Here is a 22,458-nt window from a genome sequence, read left to right as displayed (position 1 = left end):
CTCATGGCAGTTCAAAATACAGTGCAGAATTCTTTTTTTTTTTTTTTTGCCAGTCCTGGGCCTTGAAGTCAAGGCCTGAGCACTGTCCTTTTTCTTTCTCAAGGCTCTACCACTTGAGCCACAGCAGCACTTCCAGCTTTTTTTTCTATGTATGTGGTACTGAGGAGTCGAACCTATGTCTTTGAGCATGCAAGGCAAGCACTCTACCACTAGGCCAAACTCCTAGCCCCAAGCGGTGCAGAATTCTATCTGTACTAAGAATAGCACAATCCCCTTCTGTGTATCTAAGTTCAACTGCAGTCAAAAATGATTCAATGGAAAGTTCCAGAAATGGACAATTCCTGTGTTTTGAGTAACTTTTATTATAGGATATTGTTATATTTGCTCTATTTTATTATTATTTGCTCATCTCTTGCTGTGCCTCATTTATAAATTAAACTTTATCTTAAGTATTATATGACAAGGAAAGTCTCAGAATAGGCATTTGCCACGTAAAGACATTTCAGTCAACACAGATGCCAAGTACAAAAGCAGTCCTATAGGAGGGCAGGGCCTGTGGCTGACAGAGTCCTTGTGGTCATCGGCGGTTCTCTGAGGCCTTCTCACAAGGCTGCCTCACAGCACATGTCAGGAAGTGCCCCATCCCGGTGAACAGTCACACGACTATAAAGACAGGTGTGTCAGTACAAGCTTGAGGCTTCACCCCGCCCACTGTGATGCTTGGAGCCTATGCCGCAGTGAGGGGAGCACTGTACAAATAAAACATGGAAAAGAGGGAGAGTGGTGGGAAATTCCACCAAGGGTTTAACAACATGTGAGATGGTAGTGATAAAAGCACCATGCCCTGAGTCCAAACAACTCAAATGTCAGCTCTTGTCAAGACTCCATCTCCTTTCCCAGGAGAAATTGCCTATATTCCTGGGTCTCTTACTATATATAGCACTCATCATTATATACGTTCTCTGTTTTCCTTCCTTCACATGATAAATTGAGAAGGCATGATGTTTCTATTGTTGCTTACGTGCTGGCTCAGGAACTTGAACTCAGGGTCTAGGACTCTGTCACCTGAGCCACAGCTCTACTTTTAGCTTTTTGGTGGTTCATTGGAGATGAAGAGTCTCAAGGACTTTCCTGCCCTTGGCTGGCTTTGAAACATGATCCTCAGCTCTCAGCCATCTAAGTAGCTATGACTACAGGTGTGTCACCAGTGCCCAGTGTTTTGACATAATGATATATTTTCCTGAACTTCAATCTCCAATGTTTAGCACAGTGCCCAATACACAAGAAGTTCCTAGTAGGTATTTGATGACTGAATTGTCTCTACTTTAAGTTCACTGAGCCACATGAGATCTACAGCAATTATTCAATTCTACCCTTATAATACAAAAGTAGTCAGACCAAATGAGTGTTAGTATGCTTCCATAATACTTTTATCTATGCACAACAGGATCTAAAATCATAAAATATTGTTTTTCAGTTATTTCAATTATTTAAAAGTGCAAATATGATGGACTATGTAGAAACAGAGGGAAATTTGGTGAACAGCTCTGATTCAGAGGCTTTAGTTTGTCAGTTTCACTCTGAGCCCTTTAAACAATCCTTTATACTTCTCAGCCTGGATATTATTCAACTGTCTAACATGTAAAAGAAAAAAAACACAATCATGAGCTGAGTACTGATGGCTTGTGCCTGTTAACCTCGCTATTCAGGAGACCAAAGTTTGAAATAATCCCAAGCAGACAAATACAAGAGAATCTTCATTCAAACCAACCAGCAAGACACCAGAAGTGGTAAGTAGAACACCAGCCGTCAGTGAAAAAGTTAAGCAAGAGTACAATGCCTTGAATTCAAGTTCCAGTTGCAACACACACACACACACACACACACACACACACACACACACACACACGCAGAGGCACATAAAACTATGAAGATAAATCTGGGGGGCACAGCCCACCACTCCAACTGTTAATGAAGCCAGTAAACTAAGATGTTTCTGCAGGAATCTGAACTGAAGGATTGTTAGCACACCTCATTCAACTCAATAGTGTAAAGTAACAAAAACACGGTTTCCTTTTGAACAGAAATATACTTCATAGTTACATTTTTCTTTCATTGGAAAAGGTAGGTTAATCTCTTAGGGAGAAAACAGAGTTCTGTGAATAAAGTGGCTATTTAAAATTGAAGGTAGTGGGCAGACCGTGAGTGGTTATCTGGGAACTATTGGGATATGTGCATTGAGAGAGGCAGGAAGACCCATCAGAGAGCCTGAGTCTAAACACAGTGTGTGTGTTCCAGATAGCTTTTGATCTGTTACAAATAAAGGAATTGAAAATGCCCAAACAATGCAAAACTCTAGAGGATAGGGTCAAGGTAATGGGATTATAGCACTGAAAACAGGTCAACGGGAAGACACCTGCCTTTTAACTCGACATAAATAGCTCAGAAGTGCTGGTCTCCTGCTCCTCTTAACCCAGAAGTATTTCTGGAGCTGGGCAGAAGGCTATGCTCACAATGAAATTTGTTTTCTGTGTTGTAAATAGGCGTGAGTTGCTTCTTGAGTATTTCTTAGCGGTTACCGGGGAAGGGGCGTTGTTTGCTAGACTTCAAAGCCCAGGAAAGGAATTCTGGCATCTGTAGAACTGTGTCAACTGTCCCATATATGGTACCAGTATCTATCTCACACTCATCTAGGTCCAGAAGAGTTGAAGGAAGTGAGCATTGAAATTACCGGACAGTTCCAGAGACACTGTAGCAGAAGCCACTACTACCTGTCTCTGGCTGTGAAGTGGGACTTGTAGTGGATTCCTTGTGCCTCAGTGTGTTCTTTATTTAATGTGGGTGATTGGTTCAGACTGCATTTCTTTCCTGCTCTATGATTCAGAGATGCTACATTTTCATAGCCTCAGTTTTAACAAAGACCTACAAAGTTTGTATGAAAAGAATATGCCATTCGTATGCAGTATTCTGGCCGTATGACCATAAGAAAACATGACATCCACAAAAATCCAAACTATAAGTATCTACCAGGTGGCATATATTCTTTTTAAAAATGTCACTATAGAGCATAAACCGGGCCAGCAAGCGGCAGAAGCCAGAAGCAGGAAACAGCGCAGACGAGACCAGCAGAACCCAGATGCGGAGCACAGGCGGCGGCTGAGATCCAAGGGGAGTGAATGATTCTCCAACACCATGGAGCAGCTCACAGCCAAATGCAGAGGAGTGAGTAGCCCAGCGGGTCCCCAAACCCATCCGGAAAGCAGAGCTGGTGGCGAGCTATAGAACTTAACTTAGACCCCTCCACCCCGCCCGAGAAAGACTGGCAAGTGCAGGGGGGCAAGGAATTTAGAATCCTGTCCCTTCCCTCAACAGCCCCCTCCCCCAGACCATAAATTGGAGACTAACAGGCGGCAGGCGCTAAGACCCAGCACCCCACCAAAGGGGGCAGAGGTGTCCCAGCTCACCAGCCCAACAGGTTCCTCTCCCAGGCCACTGGATCTGAAGAGTGGGGGGCACTGAGACCCTGCCTTCCAACAGCGAATGGGGTGTGCGGCAGTCTAGGAGCCAGCATCTGTCCCACTCAAATCTTGAGCCGGGCACCCTCCAGCTATGAATCCCCACCAAGACAGCACCAAGGGGCCCCACACAGTCACAGACTCTCTGACAAAGCAGAGGAAACACAGCAGGGAATCAAGGGCAGACCAGTAGCCAAGCTCCCCTTCTGAGAATAAGAAAGGCGCGGCTCCGCCCTCGGAGCCCACGTCCTTGGCTGGGCCCAGCCCCTGGGAACAGAGCAGAAACCAGCTGGTCCAGCTGAGAGCTCTTGGAAACCCCCAAACTCCAGACCCTTGGCCGGGAGCCCGCCCCTGGAAACAGTGCAGGAAAACAAACCATCCGCCCAGCGCGCTGAGACTGAAGTGCACAGATCCATCCCACAGCCCACTGTGAGGCCACTGGTTGGGCTGAGAGCTAGTCATGCAGCAGCACACAGCCTCTGGGAACAGGCCAAACACCTGCAAAAACTGCAAACTCTGACCCAGTCAGCAGAGGAATCAATTTGGCCGAGAACCACAAGTTTACACAGATTCCCAGAACCACCGGTCCCAATCCAAGTAAAGACCGCCACCTACCAACCACAGAGCAAACTATAACAACAGTTCTCAATGCCTAGGAGAGCGCAAAGACGAATTACAACATACATAAATAATCAAAGTCCCACACAAAGCCTAAAGGAAATGAGCGAAGGGGCAAGAGAGATGTCATCATCCCAAGAAATGACACCTGAAGAGACACAAAATATGACTCAAATCAAGATGATTTTGGAAATGACTAACTAAATTAAGGCTGAATTCCAAAAACATAAGCAAGAAATTTCCAAGGAACTCTTCGAATTCAAAAGAAAAGTGGAAGAAAAGTTCAATACCCTCTCAGCAGACATGATCAGCTCAGTGTCCACACTTCAAGCAAAAATGGGGGCATTAAGCAGCAGATTGCCTGAGATGGAGAATAGAACATCAGGAACAGAAGATAAAACACAAGAGCTGGAACAGAGAATCACCACCTTGGAAAAATCAGTCAGAATCCACCAGAGAGAACTCCAGGAACTGACAGATGCAGCCAAGAAGTTTAACCTTCATATAATAGGGATTGTTGAGGGCGCAGAATTTCAGGACAAAGGAATGCAACCCTTATTCACCAAAATCACTGCAGAGAACTTTCCCAACCTCAAAAGGGAAAATACTCACATTATTGAAGGTTTCAGGACTGCAAACAGGCAAGATCCTAGAAGGAACTCATCTAGACATATCATAGTAAAGACACTAGACCCGAATACCAAGGAATTGATCTTAAATGCTGCAAAAACAAAGAAAGAGCTATACTACAATGGGGAAAAAAATCGAATTACAGCAGATCTCTCCACGCAAACCCTAAATGCAAGAAAAGCTTGGAAAAACATCATTGATGTCCTGAAGACCAACAACTGCCAACCTAGTTTGATATATCCAGCAAAACTAGCATTTACATTTGAGGGAAAAACAAGAATATTTCACTCCAAAGAGAAGCTGTATGAATACGTGCACACTAAACCAGCATTGCAAAAAATATTAATCGAGAACAAATTATAGAACATCAAGAACCCCCATCAAGAAGCAAACATCTATAATTCACTAAACCCAAAAAGGCGGGGGAAGAGACATGAAGAAACTTAGAAGTAAAAACAAATAATGACAATGGCTACTGACCAGCTCTCCATAATTTCACTAAATGTGAACAGGCTGAACAATCCAATCAAAAGACACAGAGCAACAGACTGGATTAAGAAACACCACCCATCCATATGTTGCCTCCAAGAGACCCACCTCACCGCCAACGACAGAAACAAATTCCAAGTGTAAGAATGGAAACGAATTTTCCACTCCAATGCACCATGCAAAAAAGCAGGAGTAGCAATCTTAATCTCCGACAAAATTAACATCTCAGTAAAACCAGTACATAATGATAGAGACGGCCATTATATAGTAGTAAAGGGTACAATCCATGCCCATAATATTACAGTTATAAACATTTACTCCCCCAACATGGGAGCACCCAAATTCGTCAAACAAACTCTTAGATTACAGAACAAGATAGACTCAAACACAATCATAGTGGGAGACCTCAATACACCACTCTCAACAAATGACAGGTCAACCCAACAAAAGTTAAGCAAAGACACCATCGACTTAAATGACACCATAGCCCAGCTGGGCTTAACAGATATACACAGAGTCTTCCACCCAATGGTGAAACTTTTTACATTTTTCTCAGCAGCACATGGAACACACTCCAAAACAGATGATATAATAGTTCATACAGAAAACTTAAGCAGATACAAGAGGACTGATATAATCCCATGAATTCTTTCAGACCACAGTGGAGTCAGACTAATCCTGAACAATGCAGTCAAAGTCAAAAAACATTCAATCACTTGGAAGCTGAACAACACACTTCTGAATAACTCCTGGGTTATAGATCAGATCAGAAATGAAATTAAAAACTTCCTTGAATGCAATGACAATCAAGAAACATCACAAAGGAACTTATGGGACACAGCAAAGGCAGTTCTAAGAGGCAAATTTATCGTACTAGGAGCGCATATTAAAAAGACAGAAGAAGAGCATGTAAATAACCTAAAAAAAACAAACACCTAGAGGAGCAAGAAAAAGTGAATTCTAAAACAACTAGAAGGACAGAAATAACAAAAATAAAATCAGAAATATCAGAGATTGAAATAAGATCCTCTATACACAAAATTGATAAATCAAAAAGTTGGTTCTTTGAGTCAACAAAATAGACAGACCCCTGGCAAGATTAATCAAAAAAAGGAGAGGGGAGACTCAAATAAACAAGATTAGAGTCCCCACGGGAACAATCACAACTGATTTCCAAGAAATTTAGTCCATAATGAATAAGTACTACCAGGGCCTATATTCAAAGAAACAAGAAAATCTAGTAGAAATGGATGATTTCTTAAATAAGTATAGGCTACCCACACTGAACAACGATAAGGTAAACAAATTGAACAAACCAATCTCTTACAACGAAATTGTGGAAGCAATCAGGGAAATGCCAACCAAAAAGAGCCCAGGTCCAGATGGATTCACTGTGGAATTCTACAAGACATTTAAAGATGAAATAACACCTATACTCTTGAAACTCCTCCGAGAAATAGAAACAGAAGGAGCAATACCAAACTCATTTTATGAAGCTAATATTACTCTCATCCCCAAATCAGGGAAAGACCCAACAGACCTATCTCTCTAATGAACACAGATGCAAAACTCCTCAATAAAATATTGGCCAACAGAATCCAGAAATAAATTTAAAAAATCATACACTGTGATCAAGTAGGCTTCATCCCACAGATGCAAGGCTGGTTTAACATTCATAAATCAATCAATGTAATACATCACATCAATAGAGCTAAGGATAAGAATCATATGATAATTTCTCTGGACACGGAGAAGGCATTTGACAAAATACAACATCCATTCATGTTGAAAGCACTAGAAAAAATAGGAATAAGAGGTACATTCCTCAAAATAGTTAAAGCCATATATGAAAAACCTACAGCCAGTATTATACCAAATGGTGAAAGACTGAAAAAATTCACCTTAAAATCAGGAACTAGACAGGGAAGCCCACTCTCTCCTCTTGTCTTCAATACAATGCTGAAACCCTTAGCCAGAGCAATAAGGCAAGAAAAGGACATCAAAGGGATCCACATAGGGAAAGAAGAAATTAAACTATCCCTATTCACAGATGACATGATCCTCTACTTGAGTGACCCAACAAACTCCACTCCCAGACTTCTAGAATTAATAAACTACTTTATCAAAGTGGCAGGATATAAAATTAACCTTCAGAAGTCAGTAGCCTTCTTGTACATCATCAATACACAAACAGAAGGCCAAATCAAGAAAATGATCCCATTTGCAATAGCCGCCAAAAGAATAAAATATTTAGGAATATACTTAACCAAAGATGTAAAGGAATTATTCAATGAAAACTATAAAAGCCTAACAAAAGAAATTAAAGAGGACACTAGGAAATGGAAAGACATCCCATGCTCATGGCTAGGGAGAACCAACATGGTGAAAATAGCTATACTGCCAAAATTGATATACAAATTCAATGCAATCCCCATCAAAATCCCAAAGACATTCTTTACTGAAACAGAAGATACAATCCAAAGATTCATATGGAACAAGAAAAGACCTAGAACAGCCAAAACAATTCTAGGCAAAAAGAGCAATGCTGGTGGTATTACAATACCAGACTTCAAACTCTACTATAGAGCCATAATAACAAAAACTGGTTGGTATTGGCACAAAAACAGACCAGAAGATCAGTGGAACAGAATAGAAGACCTAGAAATAGAAGTTACCTATAGGCAACATGTATTTGACTAAGGAGCCAAAGATATACAGTGGAACAAACACAGTCTATTCAATTATTGGTGCTGGCAAAACTGGGCAGCCACATGCAGAAAACTAAAAATTGAACCTAGCCTTTTGCACAAGCATTAACTCAAAGTGAATCAAAGACCTCAACGTCAGACCGCAAACCATGAAACTGCTACATGATAAAGTAGGAGAGACACTGGAACTCATAGGCACAGGCAAAAGATTCCTGAACAGAATCCCAGGGTCACAACAGATTGGAGAGAGACTCGACAAATGGGACTACCTAAAAATAAAAAGTTTCTTTACAGATAAAAACATAGTCGCGAAAGTAGAGAGACAGCCAACCAACTGGGAAAAGATATTCACCAACAATACATCTGACAAATGCTTAATATCCAGTATCGACAGGGAACTCATGAAACTAATCCCCCCAAGCCCAATAAACCATTCACTAAATGGGCAAGGGAACTAAAGAGAGACCTATCAGAAGAAGAGATTAAAGTGGCAGAAAAGCATATGAGAAAATGTTCATCATCTATGGTCATAAAGGAAATGCAAATAAAAACAACCCTAAGATACCACCTTACCCCAACAAGAATGGCCAAGATTTTGAACTCAGACAATGACAGTTGCTGGCAGGGTTGTGGAGAAAAAGGAACCCTACTACACTGCTGGTGGGATTGTAAACTAGTTCAGCCACTCTGGAAAGCAGTGTGGAGGTTTCTTGAAGAACAGAAAATAGACCTTCCCTACAATCCCGCCATACCACTTCTGGGCATCTACCCTGAACATCATGACCCAAGATATGATAAGGACACCTGCTCAGCTATGTTCATGTCTGCACTATTCACAAAAGCCAGGCGATGGAAACAATCCAGATGCCCTACTGCAGATGAATGGATACAGAAAATGTGGTATTTATACACAATGGAATTCTACATAGCCAAAAGACAAGATAAAATAATGGCATTCTCAGGGAAGTGAATGAATCTAGAGCAAATCATATTGAGTGAGACAAGTCAAGACCTAAGGAACAAAAGGCGCATGGTATCCTTAATATGTGGCTATTAAATCCAAAGAGTACAAAAGCGAGGACTCAATATCTGCATACCCAAAGCTATGTACATGGTAATGGAAATATAAACATAACTATATAGACATAAAAACCTATGACTCTATAGACATAATGTTTTATTTCTTAAATTAATATGTTTCTATGACATACAAACCCTTAGCCTAATTTTGATTTAAGTTCTAAATACTAAGTCCCAGTGACTGTAAATAGAAATTCCCTTCTTGAACATTTGTTTGTTAAACTTGTCGTTTAAAATATGATGTAAAAATCAACATTAATAAATTATTTAATGAAAAAATGTCACTATAAGCCTGCACCAGCAGCTCAAGCTTACCATCCTAGCTACTGAAGTGGCTGAGATCTAAGGATCACAGTTAGAAGTCAACCCAGGCAGAAAAGTCCATGAGACTCTTATCTCCAATAAACTACTCCCAAAGCTTCAAGATGGTAATTTGGCTCAAGTGGTAGAGCACTAGCATTGAGCTCAAACAGGCTCAGGGACAGCATCCAGGCCCTGAGTTCAAGCCCCAGGCCCAGAAAAAAAGTCACTATGATGGCTGTGTGCTCTGTCTTACAGCTGTAAACCTATCTACTCAGGAGGGCTGTGATCTGAGGATCACAATTCCAAGCTAGCCCAAACAGGAAAGTCCATGAGATTCTTATCTCCAATTAACCACACACATAAAAAGTCATAATTAGAGCTGCAGCTTAAGTGGTAGAACACTAAACTTGAGCAAAAAAGCTCAGGGACAGTAAGTACCCAGGCTCTAAGTTCAAGTCTCAAGACCAGCATCAAAAAAAAAAAAAAGAAAAGAAATAAAAAGAAAACACCATATACTATGTAAGAGAATTTTTTAATTTAAAATTGTAAACATTCTGAATTTAAAGGGACTAAAAAGACATAATAACATACAATAAAAATCAAGACATTCAAAGTGACCTGACTAGGGACTAAAGATTACAACATATATAACTCTTGTAACATATACAATTATATATTATGTCAGGCTTATACCCAGTACTGGTGTTGCATTTATATACAAAAGAAGGTTTGGTTTTAGGAAATCCTTATTAAAATGGTTAAGGCTAAAATATCAAATTTCTTTTAAATGGATCAGTGAGAAAATGTGTGTGTGAGTGTGTATGTGAAGAAGAAAAAGTATGGCACAGTGGCAGCAACAGATGAACTGTCAATAAGAATATGAAAGATTCTGTCACACTATTCTGTTCACTTTTCTATGAATTTGGTCTTTTCCAAAATTAAAAGTTGTGGTAGAGCGGGGAAAGGGAATGTGTCAGGCTTCTTATCATCAGATGGCCTGTCCAAAGCTGCAGCAGAATACTGTTTCCTTCAGGGAAAGTTGAAATCTTGGACACATACAAACACCTAGTGTCATTTTACTGGCCAGACTAGGCAGACGAGAAGGTCAGAGGAAAACTCTCCCCAGTTGCACTACAGATAGGTTCTCTGAAGCCTGAAAGACTCGAGAAAGAAGAGAAGCCACAAAACTTCAGAGCCAACCAAAGAAATCATGTGCAAGGTTAAGGCCTGAGAAAATACTAATAAAACCTTCTTAAAGCTTCAAGGGCATCCATAATTGAGTCACTTGTGATATTTGTTCCAGCTGTGGAAAGAAAATGGACATACTGACCATGAAGATTCAAAGGTCATCGAGTGAATTTGAAGCATCACTAGATTAAATTTGAGGTGACTGCATGTCTTGAGAGAGGATTATCAGATAGAAGAACATAAATAACAAGGATTCTGAGGAAAGTCATGAAGCCCATTATGACACAAGTAAGTAGAGTCCAGGCCTGGTTAGATGCTGGCCCAGTGAGAGCACTGGTCACATGAGATTACCTCTCTGAGACACAGTAAATCATTAGATTGGTTTGAAAGTGGATGAATTTGGTGGAACCAACAGTCTGTCATGATGGGGGTTTCACAAGACAAATTCTGAAGAGCTATGTTACAATGAACACCTTGGTTTAAAACATACAAGAAAGTTTCTTGTGCATCACAGCTCTTTAGAATCATTCTGAGGGCTTGTTAAAACTCAGATTGCTGGTCTCACTAAGACTTTCTGCTTTACTAGGAGAAGAGTGGGAGTCCATGATCATTTTTCGAAGAAATGCAGCTGTTAATGGTAGATACCACACTTGGAGAACTAAGATAGAGGAAATGTAAGGAAGTTGTCATCTAGCAAATAACCATTTCCTAAGCAGCTTTTTGGCTTACAGTACTGCAATATTTAGAGACTGAGTCTCTAAAAAAGGAGAAAAGGAAATAATTGAGCAACAGTAAAAGGGTTTCCTTGTTGCAGAAAAAGAAATATTACTCAAAAGGTAAAATTCTTCATCCTCAGCAGCTCCCTAAAGACATGGGCTGCAGTTCAGGAATCGATTGTGGGCAATTCTCCAGTAAAATCCTGCAAATTACCCTTAGGAGACAGGACTGTTTGGCCTAAATTAGGTCAATATCCCAAAGTCAATAGCGCCAACCCCTTAAGGCACATGGCCTGTTTCTTAAAGATTTCTATGTCATCAGGACAGACACATAAGTTAGTATCTCATGGGCTTATGGTAATATTTTTATTGTAAGAGCTATAATGTATTCACTGTCTACCAGGTACCCAGCCACTAGCAACACTTTGTGAACATTACCTCATTTAATGCTCATTATCACCGCGTCAACTAACTATCTGATGACATCTCACAGATAAGAAATCTGACACTTGGACAGCTTGAGTATTTTGCCCAAGGTCACATAGCAAGTAAGACTGTAAGTGGTTTTTCTGCCTCCTTGTTATTCCTCCTGGGGAGAGGAGAGTCCACCAGGGAAACAGGAAGAAGAAGCACAAGTCAAAGGAGGAAGGAACAGGAAGAAGAAGAAATGTCCCCTGCAAAATGAGAGCTTTAAGGTTTTGGCAACTCTTGACTCTACCACATTAGAAAATCTCACCTCCCTTAAATGGACCTATTTTTCACATCAGCCTTCTGAAACAGAAGTCCCACATCATACAAAGCAAATAAACAAAACATCTTGCTTTCATATTCTCCTGAAAACTTGCTGCCTAACTAACCAAATTGAGATTTCAGTCCAAGTCTTGCTTTTGCTTCTCAGTTCCAACCACTGGCTCAAGCTTCTCATCTGTTGAACCTGTACTAAAACATGGGCCATTGTGGCCCAGGCTAAGCATTATACACAGGAAGAAAAGCCTGTTGCCTGGCCTTTAAAAAGCTTTGATCTTTTGCAAAGCTGGTTTTAAAAAACAAAAAACAAAAAAAACTGCTTTCCAGAAACCAAAGCCAAATCCAATACTGTACAGGAACATTAACTAGAGAGCAACTTCCCTCCTGGTCATGTACTTTTATAAAGTTTAAAACTGCTACACATCTGAAGGAACTAATTTGGAGTCTTTTGACTTGCTAAGAGTCACACTGATGCATCATGCCAAGTTAAAACAATAACATCACCCTCTATTACCACCTCAGATATTCCCTTATGACAGCATACTTATACCTCTCATCTAGACTATTGGTTCACTTTGAGCAAACATAAAAATATGTCCATGTGTTCAAATGGAAAACTTCCTTCTTTAATGCCTTATTTAATAAGAAATAAAGCAGAAATGCAGGCCAGGTTTTACAATTTTGATAATACTTAGTCTTGAATGTTTACCTTCAAAGTATTGGTGTCTTCTCAGAACATCCGTAATTCTTGGACAAATGATGGGAAAGAACTAACAAACTTAAAGGAGTGAATAGCCAGAGGTAGCAAAGCCCAAAGACCAGGCATCCTTTCATCTTTGTGATACTTTTTCAAAAAACAAGTGTCATGAAAAGATGTTTCATCTATAGGCAGAGCTCTCCAATAAAGGATGCCATGAAATCTCAAGAGAAATAGAAACTGTTGACCACAAGAGTCCAATTAGAAGCAATAGGTAATCAACTCAGAAGGTAGAAAAGTTGGTTGCTATTTTATGTTCTGTATAGGTACCTCTATTATACTGAGGTTTGTGGTTAAGGCCTATGCAGTGAGCCCATAATTTTTACTCATAATAATTTATTTTAGTCTAGCAGTTGTTCATATGCTATGAAAGAGCTTGAAGCAGGTGGTGGGCTCTGAATTGCTGTAAAAATGGCACCAAGCCCATTGGGGAAGCAGGCAGAAGGGAAGCATCACAAAAAGGGGGTTGAAAAATAATATTACTAAGAAATAACTCATTAGAAAGATTTGGTTTGCAGTTACAGGACAAAAATAAACCAAACCCTATATGGTTCTCCAAGTTAACTCATTGCATTCATTTCTTCTAAGATTACCAGTAAAGACAGGACTTGGAAAGCACTGATGGAATTTTCAGAGAGACACAGAAGCTCTCAACCTGTTGGATCCCATTTACTATCCCCACCCCCACCCGGGCAAGAAATGATAGAACAGGGGAGGCTTCAGTCAGTCATGCCCAGGGCTTTACTTCTAGCCTTTGAAAGTGACCTATCTTTTGTTACCTTCTACTGGGCCTCCTCCAGGCAGAGTGAGAAAGCATCATTCAAAAGTGAGGCTATATTAGAATGCCAGTTGTCAGAAGGTCTACCCTTTCTTGGTCATTAGCATCTGCATAGGATGCCCTCACAAAATGGGAAGGACTTAAAGGTATCAAGAAAGAGGTAGATGATAGGTCTGAGAATAGCAGGGGAAGAGGCTCAGTAAGAACATGACCTCTCAGTTCTTTACGAAATTATATTCGTCAAGGTAAGGAAAAAGAATATCTTTTATTTGACATTATATAAACCTCAATACTAATATTAAAATATTTAGGCGTAGTGTATATGAGCTGTTGCCCTGAACTCTGCAAATGTCGGGGCCCCTTACTGATGTATATCTATGATTGTCTTCTAGTATCAGACCCCCTTTGCTAACTCTAGATTATGCTCTGTTCTGCACATAACTACAGTTCGAATTATATCTACAGTCTATCAGCTTCTTTTACCTTCTACTGACGTTCTTAATGAACTCCTGCTGTTCATCATTTTTATGGATTTATTAAAATTTATTTAAGAATTTAGAGGTAGTCTCTCTCTTGGCTTTCTACATTCTGTTCAATCATTTCAGTGTAAAGTGTCATTTCCAAATTGAGGCTGAGCCTCCATAAAGTCACAGAAACATGTTCTGTGTGGTACTCTCCAAGGCCCCCGTTGGCTGAGGCAGAACTGAGATAACAGTTAAACCACTTCACACCTGTTCTCTGGCTTGCAGATGTCTACAATGCTAGGAGATGGTAGAAAACACCCTGGGTACCTATGCCTGAGAATCAGTGAAACGGAAGAAATTCAGACTAAGAGATAGGAATATCTCTGTATGCTGTATACCCAGAATATAGACAGCTGTAGACACCTTGAGGATAAGCACAAAAAGAAAAAGAAAATCCTGTGCAGATTTGCACATAGACAGCCAAGGATTATAGCCCATGGTACAGAGTGGAAAGCTCTCTCTGAGTGCTGATTCCCATTTGGCAGAGAGCAGGGGCACACTAATCGATGAAACACTAAGAAGCAAGCAAGCTTTGTTCCCGCAACATCTCTGGATCTGTATCGCATTCTTGATGAGGAAGATAACACAGGGACAGATTTGGTTAGTGACAATTGTGGGATGAGGAATTTCATGGCATCCACACATTTTGCACCCCCGGTTCCTGCAGAACCCAGAAAGATAACAGTATTTTTTCCAAATCTATATGCAAATTGTATTTTTTCTCCATAGAAGCATCTGAGAGCAGAACTAGTCCACTGAGTTAATCACTAAACAGGGCACTTCAGTGTGCTCTAGTCCTGACAGCTAATCAGCAATACAGCTGCATTTAAATACTGAAGAATTAAAGGATTTGGGCTTCTGAAGCAAGGGATTTTCTAGATAATCTTGCCTATAAGGTCCTTGACTTGTGCTGTCAAATGGTGCCAACTGTGATTCACAGGAAATTACAGTGCGGTCCTTCGATGTGTGTTTTTCTCCCGTGTATATGATGAGAAGTTTTTTCATTGTAATTAGCTTTTGCTAGTGAGAAGCTCATTTCTCAATTTTGCTATTGACTTGATCAAAACAAAATTTACCAGAACATGTGTGCACACCCTCCTCTTCTCTGCAATTAATTCTACCACCGAGCCAGGCTCCTGTGTCACCTGTAGTACGGGAGCTCTTGGATCAGGGCAGGAGGTTCTACTCCAAAGCCTTTCAGTCAAGATTTTGCTTTTCCTGTGATCTTATCAAATCTCAGAATGGAATCTAATGGAGCAGAAACCAAAATTTAAAATTTATGCAGAAGTAAAAATGATTCCAGGTTTTTGTGGTGGAGATTATGCAAAAAGCAGGACCATTAGTCTAGGGCAATCAGCTTCCATTAAATAAGCCTAAAATAAGGAGCTGAGGATAAAAAAAGAAAAAGGAAAAGGAAGACACTGAGAGGGTGCTTGGTGCCCCCTGCTGGAACACGGGTAATTATGCTTGTTCCAACATTTGGCATAATTAGTCTTTAGCTGCCTATTTCAGTTTTGCTCAAGATATAAATGTCAAGTCAGAACTATTAAAAAGCATGTTCACGAGAGACAGAAACTCAAGAGGAGAACTTGCCAGGTAGCAAAGGCACAGCTGGAAGTCACAAATGATACTGAATACCTGTGCTGTCGTGCTAGCCAAATACATTAATCACTATAATTCTTTTGTAGCATCTAAAACTCTAGGTAGATTGATAGCTACAATAAAATCCTTTTTACATTAATTAAACTTCTAATCCACTGGAAGCTAAGTCACAAATCTACCCTACCCTTCCCTCAGAAGGGTGATTTTCTTATTTCCTCTTAAGGAAATAACTTGCATGTTTAGGGTCAGGGTTTCCTATTCAATTGCAGCATTCTCTTGGTATTGAGCAACTCAACCAAACATATTATTTGTTGCTCATCAGCTCACATAAAAGCAGATTTTCTATTCCCACACAGGGCAGGATGAGTATCACTGGCTAAAGTCACCAAAATTAGACAGTAATGTGACAGCAGACAATCACACTGCTGGTTTTGCATTTATCAGGGGTACCTTCCTTGGGGTAGCTAAGAAAATCCACATGTATAAGAGAATCGAATTTCCTCCCTACTACAGAGAAGGTTATCATTGCCCCTAGCAATTCTCAGAGCAGATTTTATGACTTCAGAAGTGGAAATGGTGACACAAAGGCTGAATGAAAACAGCCTGGGTGAGGGGCCACGACCATAGGCCATAATGGGAAAATGTTCCATAGGAATAGGAAAGGTACTCGCAGAGGTTGGGATACTGACTGTACAGGCTCACAGCAGTTAAAAGGCCTTTCTCCCTCCTCATTTTCCAACTGAGGAAATGAATGAAAGAAAACATGGCCCTGCCAATACTGTGCAGTAATATGGTAGCAAAGTTGATGTGTTGGAGGAGGAGAGATACCACATGCCAGTTCACAAAAGTGAAAAAGAATAAGATCTGTTCTAGATCAAGTAGGCAATCAACAAACATGCTTGGTTTTTTTTTTCTTCAAAAAACTAAAAATATTTAGCTGGGCACTACTTGTGGCTCATACTTGTAATCCCAGCTACCAGTCAGCTGAGATCTGAAGATAATGGTTAAAAGCCAGCCCAAGCAGAAAAGATCGTGAGACTCTCATCTCCAAATAACTACCAGAAATCTGGAAGTGGAGGTATGGCTCCAAGAAAGCATCCTATCCCTGAGTTCAAGCTCCAGTACTAACACAAAAGAAAATTAAATATACAGATGTAAGCTGTAGAATAGTATATAATGTGAACATGAAGACATATGGCTTCAAAAGTAAGATTAAAAAATATAAACAGGCAGACTATATCAGAAATCTGGCAGATCTTTTCAAATAGTTCATAATTTTGGCTACCTAATAATTGCTCTTTGTGATTTGTAAAATTTGGTTTTACCAGCCTGTTTAATATGCAGAGACTCTGCCTGCTACCTGGCACAAACTAATGAGTAATTGATGAGGGAAAAAACTAACCTTACAAGATGAGAACTTTCTAGAATTGTTGGAAGTAAAGCATACTGCCCACGCTCTGTAAGTAGAGCCTAGGGTCCTTGTCTGGTCACAAACCAATTAAGTTAAGTGGTACTGAAATAGCTTTTCACCATCTAGATAAGAAATCATTTGCAAGTGAGATACCAGGCTTGACACATTAAAGCTTCTTATAAGCCAGGGCCTAGTAACTGAACAGTCACACTAAGACCTATGGAACACATTTGTGACTTGTGAAAATGAGTTGTCAAAGAACAAGAGGGCTCTGGGGATCATGGATATTAGAACTTCATAACAACTTCTCAGTCTTCATAATTGTTCTGAAATACTAGTTGTAGCTCTGCACCAACAACTATGTCTGTTTTCATCAAAGAGTTGAATCCAATCTGAATGGCTGCACTGGTGTAAAATGTGCTGGGCCAGATAGCAAATCCAACATAAACCAACCAGCTCCCTGTCGATTTTTCTATTTAATATCTCTATACCCATCAAGGAGGCAATACCCCAATGCCCTGTCCTTGAGGAAGATAATTCTCATGGATTCTAAATGGCATGGATGTCCTTGGTTGTAGGAATAGATTTTTATGCATTCTTCAACAGATAATTTTTTTCCCTTTTTGTTAGTTTTATTCTGATTTCTCTCCTCAAATTCCTATTATGGGCCCAGAGCTCACGCCTGTAATCCTAGCTACTCAAGAGGCTAAAATCTGAGGATCAAGGTCCAAAGCCAGCCTGGGCACAAAAAGGACCTGAGACTTATCTGTAATTAACCTCTAGAAAATGGGAAGTGGGGTTTGGCTCAAGGGTAGGGCAGTATAGCCTTGAGCTGAAGAACTTAGAGACAGTGCCCAGGCCAAGTTCAAGCCCCATGGCCCACAAAAAACAAACAACAACAACAAAACATTCCTATTATGGTATTTTAACATACCATACCAGGTGCAGTGGCTTATGCTTATAATTGTAGCTACTCAGGAGGCTGAGATCTGAGGATCGTGGTTCAAAGTCAGCCCAGGCACTAAACATTAAGAGACTCTTATCTCCAATTAACCACTAGAAAACTGGAAGGGACACTGTGGCTCAAGCCCCACAACCAACAAAAAAATTATAAATTTCACTATGGATGGCATAAACTTCAATGCATTTTGAGAAAAATGCAGGTTTATGAATAATCAGAAATGCAGATTTATGAATATATAATCTTATGGAATAAAACAATGTATATCAGTTATAATGTACAACTTCCTGAAATACTTAGTAGGTAACACATAAGACATTTCATTCCTCCTGTACTCCATTGTGAAGAACTCCTTTGTCATAGCTCTTACCACTGGCCCAGCAAGCTTTGAGCTGCGATGATCTCTCTGTGTGGTAGTTTGAATTCTGCTGCTCAACTCAGTATCCTCACTATGGTGTTTGAACACACAGTCAAATTCATTATTGCATTTCAGTGCATTTGTACAAATACAGACCTACAAATATAGTATGAAATACCAAATACCATTCATATACTTATATAAAACTATCCCATAAATTAAGATGTTTAGCATACAAACCTACTACATAAAATAATTAAGAAAACATAAAACTTCACACGAACCCATGCCATAATGTGAACACAAATCTGGCATACAATTTGAACCTATTTCACTTCTCCCTCTCAAATTCCTTTGAAAAACATTTTTCCCCCTTTGGCAGTTACCCTCACCTGGGCCCCTTCCTTCCCTGGTTACCAATGGTCTACTAATGCCCCTATGGTTTGGGCTGGGCTGGCAGAGACAGGATGGCAAGAACATAAGGTGACATGGTTTGTAGCAGCAGGGAGTAGGCATCAGGCACATGGTACCAAGGATAGAGTGGCAAGGTCGATGTACCAAGGACAGCAGGAACAGGGTGGCATAGACAGTGGCAGAGACAGGGTAGCAGGAACCCGTCCAAACCAAAAGAAATGCCTGTATACATCCTTCCATACACAGTAAGCAGAAGTAGTTGATTTAGCTCTTGACATTAATTTCTACATTTTTTTCTGAAAAATTAAAAAATCCTCTGCATCGCTATGTTTTCATGACATATTCTAGACAGCTTAAGAACCATAGATCTATCCATTCCTCCAATATAAGATTCTTCCAAAAAAAAAAAAAAAGATTCTTCCAGAAAGTCTTGTCCAACAGAGGTATTGTCAGAGCTGCATTGACAACTGACAGTAGTTTACCCTGACACACCCAAAACCTGCTTCTTCCATTTTCCTTTCATCAATGTGACTGTCCTCCTGCTTTAGAAAAGCATGTCTCTTCACTTTAGAAAACACATAAACTACTGGAGTTGAATTACTGCCAAACATTTACAAAAAGATCCTAAAAAATTATATCACAACAAGTGAATGTTTTGGGTTTCTCTTCATCTGGGAAATGAATAACATTCAGCAATGTTCTTCATACCTCCTAATTATTTGGACAAAGGATGTAAACTATATGGATACAGATCTCATTTTTAGTAACTAGAATGTGCTTGTAAATCTGTAAGTAAACAAACATAATGTTTAAAAAATATACACACACATATACAATAAATTATATAGGACGTTTGACATTCACACACTGAGGCCAAAAGAAGCTATGCATAGTAGTGGTTGCAAAGACTCAATAGCTACAAGCAGATGATCATATAAAAAATATTCTATGAAATCCATGAAAAACAAAGAAGAGATGTTTTTGTTTGTTGTGGTTGCTGTTTTTTCCCCCCTTTTGTCTTGCTAGTCTGTATTGGAGAGGATAAGAGGAGGGCACAGAAAAGGTTGAACAGGGGCTGGGAATGTGGCTTAGTGGTGGAATGCTTGCCTAGCATGCACAAAGCCCTGGGTTCAATTCCTTGGTACCACGTACACAGCAAAAGCCAGAATGGTGCTTTGGCTCAGGTGGTAATGTGCTATCCTTGAGAATAAGAAGCTCAGAGACAGTACCCAGGCCCTGAGTTCAAGCCCCAAGACTGGCAAAAAAATGAAAAGAAAAGGTGGAACAAAGGATAAAGAAATATAACAGTGGCACTCACTAGGCAGTATGTGGAAAATGAACTGTACATCTTGTAGGTACAAACTTGGGGCAAAACCTTTGGAGAGTGAGAGAAGGGTAGACATGGTTCAAAAAGAATTGTACACATCACCTGACTCACGTAGTTGTAACCCCCCTGTACATATCAATTCTACAATAACAATCTTAAAAATCTATTTAACTATTTACCAAAATACAATTAAAAGTTTGCTTTCTCAAAATATTATCTCTGGTATTAGAATTGGCAACCAACATACAAGGGAGATAATACCTGCTATCTAAATGGTTGAAACATAATAAGCAAGAAACACCCCCATAACATTAAATAGGCTATCTCACCAAAGCAGGTGCTCAGCACTGTGTCTGATAGTGGAAATATCTCAGCATGATAAGATATTTTAAGTAACCTCCTCAATTGTCACTGTATTACATCCATAGCTTGTCATTCTACTCTAACACACTATAATCTCAGACCCCTGTCATTAAATTCATCCTCCAAATTAATGTTTCCCCAGGACGACCCTGACCCCTGTAGTACTTTGGTTCCTTCTCCTAATGCCACTACCAGCTCCTATCAGTTAATGTCACTGAACACACAAGCCTACATACCACTGAGTTCACCTTCTCAGTAGACCCCAGCCAATGACCTCTGCCAACAATTCTAGTCAAGATCATATTTCTCTCTGGGATCCTTGTCCTCTGTACTCCATTGATGGATGAGTTTATTCTAGGTCTACTTCAGCATCTTTGCTTTTCATTTCTGCTCCTCCAACTAGATTCCCAGCAACTCTTTTCTGGAGAGGTATGAATGCATGCTCTTATTAGTCTGTACCCTTTACCATACCTAGCTGACTCCACCCATACGGCACCACCTGCCTGTTCCTCTTACACAAATCAACTTCATTTCCTTGCATAAAACTCCCTCAACTATAACTCCAAATGGATCAAAGACCTGGAGGTAAAAGCCGACACGCGGAAAACTTTACAAGAAGGAATAGGAGATACACTAGACCTCCTTGGCACAGGTCGAAACTTTCTTAATAAGGACCAAGAATCACAACAAATCAGAGAAAGGCTGGATAAGTGGGACTGCATTAAACTGCAGAGCTTTTGTATGGCAAAGGACATAGCTAGTAAATTAATTAGGAAGCCTACAGAGGGGGAGAAGATCTTCACCAACCAAACAACGGAGAAAGGCCTCATATCTAAAATATATCAACAGCTCAAAAAATTGAATCATTCCAAAACTAATCTCCAAAGTAACAACCATCCCATTAAAAGATGGGCCAAAGACTTAAAGAGAGTCTTCTGTGAAGAAGAAACAAAAATGGGCTTTAGACACATGAATAAATGCTCAACATCTCTAGTCATAAGAGAAATGCAAATCAAAACAACTCTAAGATTCCACCTCACTCCAGTTAGAATGGCCAGGATCAAGAAAACTAATAACAACAGATGCTGAAGGGGATGTGGCCAGGAGGGATCACTACTACACTGTTGGTGGGAGTGCAAACTCAGTATGGCAGTTCCTCAAAAGACTAAACATAGAACTCCCCTGTGATCCAGCAGTTCCACTACTTGGCATTTACCCAATCATCCAGAAACAAAGACATACTAAATCCACTAGCACAACAATGTTCACTGCAGCACTATTCACCACAGCAAAGATATGGAACCAACCTAGATGTCCCTCAGTTGATGAGTGGATCAACAAGATGTGGTATTTGTACACAATGGAATTCTATGCTGCTGTCAGAAAGAATGACATTGCCCCATTTGTTAGGAAATGGAAAGACTTAGAAAAAATCATATTAAGTGAAGTAAGTAGACTCAAAAGAACTTAGGCCCAATGGTTTCCCTTATTTGTCATAATTAGTAAAACCTTGGGCTCTCCTAGCAGAGATTTGCAATAGAGCAAAACCTTGATACAAAAGGCCATATAGTAGGACACTAAATGAAAGGATCTCTAGGATATGGAAACATAAGCCATATAATGAATGATTGTTGTTCTTAAGGTACTATGTTATCTCTCATCTCCTTTGCTGTCCCTTGGTTATCTCATATTGTTACAGTATCTCATTTTGTTACCTGATATATCGGATATATTTGTATTTGGTTATTTGAAATTGGATAGGGAAGGGGGGAAAACAAGATGAGAGGTGCGGTGGGGGGGGAGGGTAATGGGGACCAAGACATGTGAAAGGGTATCAATGTATGGGAATTAATGCACCATCTATCTGGCAAATATCATGTAACCCTTCTATTAATTACAATAAAAATATATTTAAAAAAACTCCCTCAACTATTCTTCCCAGTAGCATACTCACTCTTCTTCCCCTTCT

General features: G+C 39.9%; 1 long non-coding RNA gene across 1 annotated transcript in view; it reads right to left on the bottom strand.

Moving 5' to 3' along the window:
• The window catches only part of LOC150048565 (uncharacterized), a 142,333-nt gene extending 131,575 nt beyond the window's left edge, over nucleotides 1-10,758 (bottom strand). Inside the window, exon 1 of the long non-coding RNA XR_016539083.1 lies at nucleotides 10,674-10,758. This is a non-coding gene — a long non-coding RNA (uncharacterized LOC150048565). The remainder of the gene's footprint in view (nucleotides 1-10,673) is intronic.
• Nucleotides 10,759-22,458: the final 11,700 nt, after the last annotated feature.

The sequence above is a fragment of the Megascapheus bottae genome, chromosome 21 (assembly GCF_031878675.1).
Source record: "Megascapheus bottae isolate mThoBot1 chromosome 21, mThoBot2.hap1, whole genome shotgun sequence".
NCBI lineage: Eukaryota > Metazoa > Chordata > Mammalia > Rodentia > Geomyidae > Megascapheus > Megascapheus bottae.
This window is presented reverse-complemented; position numbering and strand designations above follow the sequence as displayed.